The 10,221-nt window shown below is 45.6% G+C and overlaps 1 long non-coding RNA gene across 1 annotated transcript; it reads right to left on the bottom strand.

Moving 5' to 3' along the window:
* Positions 1–7,902: 7,902 nt before the first annotated feature.
* Positions 7,903–10,015, bottom strand: LOC308294748. Its single transcript, XR_013962536.1, has 4 exons — positions 9,948–10,015; positions 9,586–9,710; positions 9,419–9,472; positions 7,903–8,560 (listed from the first exon to the last, which is right to left on the bottom strand). It is a non-coding gene; the product is annotated as an uncharacterized lncRNA (long non-coding RNA).
* Between the last annotated feature and the right edge of the window lie 206 nt (positions 10,016–10,221).

Below are 10,221 nucleotides of genomic sequence, written 5' to 3'. Positions count from 1 at the left end.
CACGCACGCACACACACACACACACACACACACACACACACACACACACACACACACACACACACACACACACACACACACACACACACACACACACACACACACACACACACACACACACACACACACACACACACACACACACACACACACACACACACACAAGACTCCTCTCCTACATATTTTGGCCTAAAATCACGCAACTTGGATGGCAAATCACAACCTCTGCATGATTTCTCACATGCCCCTCTTCTGGCGTCCCCTTCAGGCCGGTTTTTGCAAAACATTTTTGAATACTGCTCCTACAGATTTTGGCCTAAAATCACGCAAATTGGATGGCAAATCACAACCTCTGCATGTATGTGTGTACAGTATATATGTCTGGGTATACACTCTAACCACTAGACGTCTGACTAGTGGTTAGAGTGTAACCTCTGTAATGACATACACCATGGGTTTTCAGAGTGGGGTCCTTGAGGGGTCTCCAGAGGGTCCCTGAGGGGGTTCCAGAGGGTCTCCAGCAAAAATATTTAACATAGGGCACAATCGTTTTAACCACTTTATCCATTTATGTGTTGGCTATTCAAATCAGCAGATCTACCTGCTCACAGGACTGCGAAGGTCGCAGTTTACAGCTTGTCCGCGTACAATTCTTTAGGTGGCAAAACTATAAACCGTAAAAATGTTTCATCATGATGTCATCATGCTCTTATGTCACTGTGATGTCAGGGGAACCACTCTACCAGAATGGGTTTGCCGCTCTGACATCACTGTCTTCACTGTGATGTCACACTAACAGAATCCCTTGTATGCCCATATATGGAGTTCCCCAGTAAGAGCCGCTGATCGGACTGTCCGCGTCGGGACGGAGCAAGCGGACACGGACGGGGACTGAGCGGGAGCTGATGTGTGAGCGGGAGCTGATGTGTGAGGACGGGCTGTGAGCGTGAGCGGGAGCTGATGTTTGAGGATGGACGGATGCTCGCTCAGACGGACGGACGGACGGACGCTCAGACGGACGGACGGACGCTCGGACGGACACTCGGACGGACGGACGGACGGACGGACGGACGGATGGACGGGGACTGCCCCATAGGTCGAACTCGGCAGGAACTGAGGTTACTGAGGTTAGGGTGAGGGTGAGGGTGAGGGTTAGGGTTAGGGTTTAGGGTTAGGTTTAGAGTTAGGGTTAGGTTTGGGGTTAGGGTTAGGTTTAGGTTTAGGGTGAGGGTTAGGGTGAGGGTTAAGTTTTAGTGGTCGATCCAAAGGGTGTTTAACCTAATGACATGTTACCCGGACGGACGCTCAGATGGACAAACGGACGGGACGGACAGACGGACGGACGCTCAGCCGTCCGCCGAGCGAGCGTCTGTCCATCCTCAAACATCAGCACCCGCTCACGCTCACAGCCCGTCCTCACACATCAGCTCCCACTCACACATCAGCTCCCGCTCAGTCCCCGTCCGTGTCCGCTTGCTTCGTCCGGAAGCGGACAGTCCGATCAGCGGCTGTCTCTCTGTCATCAATATTAATGATGCCCTGTTAGAGAGATCCCGGTGATGCCAGGGGAACAAATCCCTTTTATGCCCATATATGGAGATCCCTGATGTCCACACCCCTGATGTCCACATCACTGTGGCGCGACCCCACCCTTTAGGGTGAGGTCACTTGTCGCCCTGAGGCGTCTTACTAGTATAGTGTATTATAATTAGTGTGGTTGCCAGTAGGGCAACCAGACTATTGTTCTAGTCCGGAACAAACATAGCGTAAACATAGCCAATCAGGAAGCAGCAAAATTATTACGGTCAACATAGCCAATCAGGAAGCAGCAAAAGTAACGGTCAACATCAACCAATCAACAACCAATCCATCAGCATTCTCGGTGACGTCACCATTATATAGAGTAAGTCTGATCCTGATTGGTGCAGTTAGGGTAGTTGAGTTCTATGGGGGAGTGGTGACGTTCTGGCTATCCAGGCAATAAATATGCAACCACACTTGTAATTTCCAATTGCATCTTTCTAGTTAGGATTGTTCTAATACAAATGTATATATTGTATTATAATCACAGTTAAAAGGGTCAATTTGTTTCTTACCGGTAGGGGTTGTCAACTTTTGTGTAATGTAGAAATTTTTATGTGGTGCGGTGTGGTTCGGTGTAGTGTTGTGTAGTGTGGTGCTAAAGCTGCAGTCCAAAAGGGGCTTTAGTGTCTTCTAGTCCCGCCTCTTCTCGTCTCATCTACTGGTCTCTTTTGAGAGCTTAACAGGATCAGCTCATGGCTGATTTACAGCAGGTTATCCCTAAACCTTGGTAAAAAAAAAGAAAACAACAAAAAAACTAAAAAGACAATGGCTTCACGGCTCAAGCATCAGACCGAGAAGATCCCCGGGGTTTCAGGGTTGTGGTGGTGGATCACAGCCAAGGAGTAGGTGACCTACATGGGCTGTGTATATTTGTTGACTGCTTATCAGGGGTGAAAGTGGGCTGGGAGTTCTTGCCGGAACACCCAGAGATGAAATTCAGGCAGACCTCCAAGCCGCGCAGCAGGAAAAAATGGGGGTTCAGACCCCCAAACCCCCCGAAATGCATAGAAAACGGCATTTGGGCACAGTTATACCTATAACACTCAATACAAACACAACAGGTCTTACACCTGCACAGATGGATACGATAATGGCATTTGTCCGTGCCTATGCATAGATAGCAAACAACAAAGAAATACTGATAATCAGAGCAACATTAGACAGTCATAAGTCATTAAAGTTAAATGAAACTGTTTTGCAATAACAAGCACATATAGCACTTGATATAATGTATAGCAAAATGTAATCAATGGTGTAAATGGTGTACCACAGATGTGTTCATTTTAAAAGAAAACTTCAATATCAAATTCAACAATTACTTTTGTTGTATATTACATTCAATAAGAGAGTCAGATTCCTCTGTACAATGTCCACATTTCAGAACAGAAAGGCTTTGGGGATTTTGTCGGGGGCTCTGGTTCACTGCCATTTTGACTACGACTGTTCGTCTCGGTACACCAGCAACCCCAAGATTAACTCCCCTCCTCCCAGCACATTTTGGACAGAGATTGATAATGTCACTCCTAGGTATCTAATATAATTATTTTACTAATGTCGGTAATGTTCACGACCGCGCTACAAGGGGTCTAATGAATTGAAATACCTTTTTGATTTTCTTTGATACAGCCTGATGTTTTATTTCATTTAGTCAAGTTGTACAGTTGTTAAATATTCATTGTATTGGTATTGTCTTAGCTCTTAGGTATCCCCCTACCCATGCCCCCCACTCCACCCCACGTGTATTCTTCAGGTATAGGAAGGCACACCCACACGTTTCCCCACAAGGACATTTTGTGCACGACACACACACAAACACAACCACCTAATCTACACAATACATGTGAAAGGACCACGATGGAAATAAGCCGCTGGCTTTCCTGCATCTTACCCAAGCCCCCAGAACGTCTTGTAAATATTGAAGCAGCCTCCCTACTGGCCAAAGCTGGAACAGCAGGCGGGGGGGGAACTACACATAAACGAGCATAAGAGCGCGCCGCTGGGGTCTACAATAGGGCTCAATGGACGCAGAGTGACGTTCGTGACGTAACACATTCTGGCAACTGCACAGTTACCAATTTCCCCACAATGCACCTGGATTAGCTACTTCCGCATGCTTCAAAACGCCACTGAGCACTTGCATTGAAATGAATAGCTGGGGGCGGGGCTATCCGTTCTCTATTATATATATAATAATACTCTATGATCTTACCCTTTTGATAATAGCGTGACAATATTGCGCTTTATGTTTATATGGGATTATTATGGGACCCAATGCCCCCTGCTTGGAACTCAGCATCTAGGGTAGGATGGGGGGGGGGGGGGGGGGGCTTACTTTGTACATAATTTGACATACTAGCATCAGAGCCACATGGCTCAGGAAACGTTGGTTCCCGGGGCTCATTAACAACTTACTCCTCATCTTCAATGTCTTCTTCCACGCCTCTGTATTTGTTCCTAACACGTCTGTCTTCCCCCTCTTCTTCCTCGTCGTCCTCCTCCTCCTGCTGCTCACGTTCACGTTTTCTGGAGAACCAGTTCCTTGACCTCATCAGGTAGGAGGTGGTGCCGTCTTCGCCCGTTCCCGAATCGCCGTCCTCCTCGTCGCTCATGTTCCCTTTCTCGTCCTGCCTGCCGGCCTTCATCAGGTAGGGGTTCAGGAAGGCGCGGAACGCGTCCAGGTCGCTCTCCTCCTCGTCCAGGCCCTGCAGCCTGCGGTAGGCCACCGTGTACAGCTCCAGCGCCTTGGCGTGGAAGCTCATCTCCGATGTGGCGAAGTCGCACAGGATCTGCTTGACGTCCCTGATGCGCACCTCCTCGATGGACTCCTTCAGCTCCCGGGCGGCGCGGGCCACCTCCACGGTGGCCGCCTGTAGCTCCGCCCTCCTCGCCTCCAGGTGCCTGACGCGGAGCCGCGCCTCCTGCTTGGCCACCCTCTCGCGGGCGTAGCGCGTGTGCCGGAGGGCGTCTCGGTTGCGCTGCATTAACACGCCGTAGCTCTTGAGCGGCTCCACCACGCAGGTGTCCAGCCGGTCCACGGACGCGTGGCGGCAGTCCTGCACCTTGGCCAGGTGCGCACTGAACTGCTTGATGCGTTGCTGGAGGCTCAGCGGCGTCTGGTATTCGGCGTACGTGCTGATCTCGTGCACCAGCGCATCGCCCCTGTTGCCGACGGAGCGCGTCTTGCGGACGTAGCCGGAGAAGAGCCTGCACATCTGGCCCAGGTGGTGGTCCAGGTGGTCCACCTGGTCCCCCAGTCGGCGGATCTGCAGGTCGAGGGTCCGGAGGTCCGGAGCCCTGGCGTCCGTGTAGAACATGGCGATGCAGTAGGTCTACTGAATATGGTATTAATATTACACAGAGTAGATGTGCTGGATAACGTCACAGAGAGGAATTTACGTGAGTATGGAGCTTACACAGAGTGAAACAATCTCCTTAAAATCGTCCTTAAAAGTCACCAGTCTACAGTGTGGACTCTTGGGTCCAGCTCAGAGCAGTTTCAGTAATGAATCATCCAGATAGGTAACTTGAGTCCAGATGTCTTAAATGGGATGGAGTAGAACTGTATACTGAATATTAGAGTAGATGTACCAATATCAATATTACCCACAGTAGTTATACTGAATATTAATTCAGGTTAGAGGCATTTACTCTGAATGCTGTAACGTTAATACGAAATCACTAGACAGAGTATATTTATTGAATATAGATGTATTGAATATGACATGTACAGAATTTCCACCTCCCTTTCTGACCTCACATGAACTCAGGTTAGGTCGAGTTTCCTTTTAAACATATTGATTGGTTTAAATGTTTACGTCATCATGAAGTCCAATCAGAGATCAGTAGGACATGTGGTATATTGTCCTGTAGCGTGATGTCATCATCGTTCAGAAGCTGAAATGGCTGCAGCAATGCCATGATGATGATGATGATTTGGGTTAGGATCCTTTAGGGTTTTAGGGTTTCCGGGCATGGCAATCCGCCATTTTAGTGTCTTTTGAAGGGCTGGCAAAAACTAATCAGAGTAAGTAATCTGAGTATGTCCTGTTTATTTTCACGATAGTATTTTCTTTCAGTATTTTTATTTGGCGAATGCAAAGTCCTTAAGCCAAGTAGTGCCTCCTGGCCTGCTGTATGGAGGTTGACTAATCCTCCTTCCAGTCTCTGGAGAGGGCAGGCTGCATCTTGTCTCCAGTCCTTGGCAACGACACCCCAAGTAGCATGCAATTCCCTTCTTCGCACATGAACAGTTTTTCTGGCAGCCTTTGATACAGCTACATGATATTGCCTTGTCCATTGATATAGGCCAGGCTGGCTCTGTAGATGTACAGGGGACTGCCTTCCCATCACTGAGAGACCATCCATATTCAGTGAAGCAAGGGATGTCTGGCTTCGCGATGTGTGCAGTTTTATCTATTATGGCTGCAAGAGCAGCTCTTTTCAGGTGCAGGCCAAAGGCATTTTCTGTAGGTGGCAGCAGCTTCAACAGGGTTGATCGGTTATTTAGGAACTTGTACACTCTCAGCTTTGCCAGGTCAAAGTCCTCCGAATGGTCAGCTTTTGATGCATATACAGCTATTGTGAGGTCTCTAGCCTGATTCTTGACATCCTCTGAGAGGGAATAAGAGGAATTTTCACCAAACTCCTGAAGTGCAGGGAGATCTAGACCCATGCTGGTCTTGAACCATGCCTTCTTTCCAGTGAAAAAGGGATAGCTGGTGGTATCTCTGCCACTCTGTGAATAAAGGGCAGGGCACGACACTGTGCGAGTCCAAGGGCTGAGACCATGTGATGGATAGGAAGATATGCATCCTGCTCTGTTCTCACCCACAGCTCTGGAAGGTCTAGGAGGTGGGTGGCAGCATGATATAGATGCCTATATCATGCTGCCGCCATGGGAAGGCAGTCCCCTGTCCATCTACAGAGCCAGCCTGGCCTATATCAATGGACAAGGCAATATCATGTAGCTGTATCAAAGGCTGCCAGAAAAACTGTTGATGTGCGAAGAAGGGAATTGCATGCTACTTGGGGTGTCGTTGCCAAGGACTGGAGAGAAGATGCAGCAGGATAGGTACACATGACAGTGATAGTGACTAGCAAATATTTGCATTATAATGCAGCCTGTTTTAATCATGTGTTCATTATAATTTCCCTGAAGCTGAAGTTGTTGGAAAGCATGTGCATGTCTATGTGTGAAAGACCCAAAAAGGCAGTTGCATTCATTTCATTGAGATAATCTCTCTCTTTTTTTATTTATTTTTTAATAAAAAAATAATTTCTAAGATACATTGTTTTGGTCTCTGATTTTATCTGAAGTCATTGCTACAACTACATACAGTAGAATCGGACAGGAAATATAATATCTCGTTTACAGCCATTTTGACAACATGCAAACTCAAGAATAGTCCCTTCTGTGCCATAAATCTTAGCAAATGGATTCATATTGCTTGTATTTGCAAAAGCAGTCAACAATCATGGTAGAAATTATGTTAAAGCTCTATTTTGGGAATCCACCATCTTGCAAATATGCACAATAAAGGTCCAGACACACCCAATAATAAAATTAGCTATTCCATTGAGTCTCCCATGGTCAGACACCATGAAATAGACACCAAGTTTGCGTTTCTAGCTCATCTGGTTCAGAAGTTAGAGGCAAAACCTATTTTCTGGGTCCTTACATTATGGCGGCCATATTGTGGCGGCCATATTGGATTTCATGGAAACTTGCAATACAAAAAATGTTCATATGTATACCATTGATCAACCTGTGAAGTTTCGTGGAAATATCCCTCAGTTTAAAAATTTGCCCTATTCACCCCCCATTATTAAAACTAATAGGGGCTAATATTGAGGCGGCCATATTGGACTTTGTTGTACAAATTGACCGGGTTGTCCATATAGGTTGTGATCCTACTGGGTGGATAATATTTCTGGTGGACAACTTTTTATGTCGGGGCAAATGCAGCACACCTTCCTTTGCCCCCTGGGTACAATCAATAAGATTCAGGGCAAAGAGAATGAACAAGTTGGCATCTACTTGCCTCAACCTGTGTTTGCTCATGGCCAACTCTACACAGCGACGAGGGCATTACTGACAACATTGTTTATAGCAAACTCCTTTAATTATCCAAAGACAATCGTTCAAACAAAACAGCCATTTTTTACCTTACACTGTTGTTACTACTACTGCTATAGACACTTCGCAGACTAACAATCTATTTTTAATGTTCACACACTTTGCATTTGCTACTATCTGGATGCATACTGACAAATGACCTTCATTCTTCAACAGATCTGATGTGCTGTAGTATTTCAATATTACACATATTGGGAATAGAATTATAGGGAATATTAGTACATTCTTTAATGTCATTCAAACTATTTGCATGTGCACAACATAACAACTTTATGCTCGCTGTCTTTAAACATGTCTACCATATCTTACAGATCTCTGCTGTAGATTCATGATGTGAGCAAAGAAGCCCTATCCCAGGATAGAGCGGTTGTGTGAAGGTGGTTTGAATTGTATGGAGGAGGGTCAATGTGTTGTTAGTAACACTGTAGAATGAAAGTATACCTGCCTTGTGATCTAAGTAAACGCCCACTCTGGTTGAACGAGGCCCTGACACTTCAGTAGTAATGTTATTGTGACTGAACCGGTAAGGTCTCCATCTTGCCCAAGCTTCAAATGCCCAAGACCTGTCACTGTTTTCAAAAGTTGACTTAATACCTTCTCTGTCAATGTCTTTATAAGAGACTGCTATAGCTGCCCAATGATGCCATTCTACTTCCCAGTAGCAACGCTCAGACACACTCTCTCTACACAACACTTGACAGTCATACACAAATCTCTCCGGATGTTCAGGGTAAAAGCGAATGGGTCGTTTATCAAGGCGAAAAGTCACATTCCGGTTCTCCTTTGACAGGACAAGCCTGTGCGCTGTTGTGTTCAGATCTAGTGACAGGGGACAGGAGTCTGTAAGAACACATGACAAACTATCAGAACAAATGTTGTATACCCACATAGTATAACATAGTAGCTATATACTCTATAATATAATATTGAAAGGTGTTTCAATATTAAGTTGCAGCATTATCGATACCAAGCATACATTTAAGATTTTTCTAGACTCAGTCTAGTGGACATGCATGCATGCACAGAGCAAGTCTTGCCTCTTACTGACTGCCTGTTTTTTGATTGTCTAACTACATACTAGCTGGCATTGATACAACATGCTAGATTCCAGTGGACATTTATCAGTTAACTCATTCGTAGTTTACGGCCGTAAAGCCCGTTAATTTCTCTATGTCTTTCACTGCCGGCTTCTCCGAGTCCTACCTGTTAACGTGGGCGCTCGTCCAGTTCCCATCGTGCGTGATCGGACACTGCTCGTGTGTTCGCGTATTCCATCAGCTTCTCAAATCCGTTGAAACTTTTTCAATTGATCAATAAGTTCTCCATCTGTAAGCCGCGGAGTGCAGACAGTAAGCTAACGGGCCAAAATAGAGGACGGACTTCCGCTTCCGGTTCAGGGACTCCAATGTTAAAGTTGTCCGCTCAATAATGTGTCCGTGTAGAAACCGATCACGGAGCATTAGTTCCGGCCTATTTTAGTTGCGCTTCGATAAAAAAATGTTTTTTAATTAATTTTTATTACATTTACGGGTTCTACGGGCATGGCAGAGAAGGGGTACAAAGGGGTATTTTGATGGCAGAGTTTGTGTTAAACTAAGCTTCTTTCGTGCACAACAAAACATTTGCCTACTCTGTCTGCCCCGGTAACCTGAAATGAGTTTGACAGCACTGCTTGGGCTGATCAGACATTATACTCACATTGTAACATGTCCGTTCTGGTCTGATTTAAAACATTGATTGCCAACCCTGTGACTGGAGACACAATAAATAAATAACATCATGTAATTGTTATCTAATGCCCAGTACTGTAAAGTACTCAGAGTGTTGAATCTATAGGCCTACTATAGAAACAAATGGATGTTTACCTTCATTTGGTCCCTGAGAGGAAGTTAAAGAACTGTTCCCTGAAGTCTCTGGATCAACACCAGCTAAGACAAACATGTACACACTCACAAACACACTCACAAATACACCCACAAAGATACTCAGGCTATATATGCACACATGGTCTCACACACACACACACACACACACACACACACACACACACACACACACACACACACACACACACACACACACACACACACACACACACACACACACACACACACACACACACACACACACACACACACACACGCATAAACCTCTTCCTATATATTAGAATATAGAGTATAACAACTTTTTTAATGCACCACTACACCACTGAACATCATGGACTTACATTGGGAAAAGTACTTTTCTGGGTCTGGTCTTAGGCTTTTCTGGATGTAAAACATCAAATGCAGACACTGGAGGCACACAAAAAGTAAGTCTAATGAAGTAAGTACAAGATTCTGAAGAATGACATAAAGAGACATTCCATTCTCATTTCAAATTCATCACTTAAACATCTTTAAAGATGACCAACCCTTGCCTGGTTAATAAACCAGACCGAACACAACAACTCCCCCTGGCAGTAGTGGTGTTGAGATTCTATTTCCTCAACCAGCTTCAAG

The sequence above is a fragment of the Nannobrachium achirus genome (assembly GCF_963921795.1).
Source record: "Nannobrachium achirus genome assembly, chromosome: 11".
Classification (NCBI taxonomy): domain Eukaryota; kingdom Metazoa; phylum Chordata; class Actinopteri; order Myctophiformes; family Myctophidae; genus Nannobrachium; species Nannobrachium achirus.
Note: the sequence above shows the minus strand (reverse complement) of the source record. Positions and strands in the feature narration are given on the sequence as shown.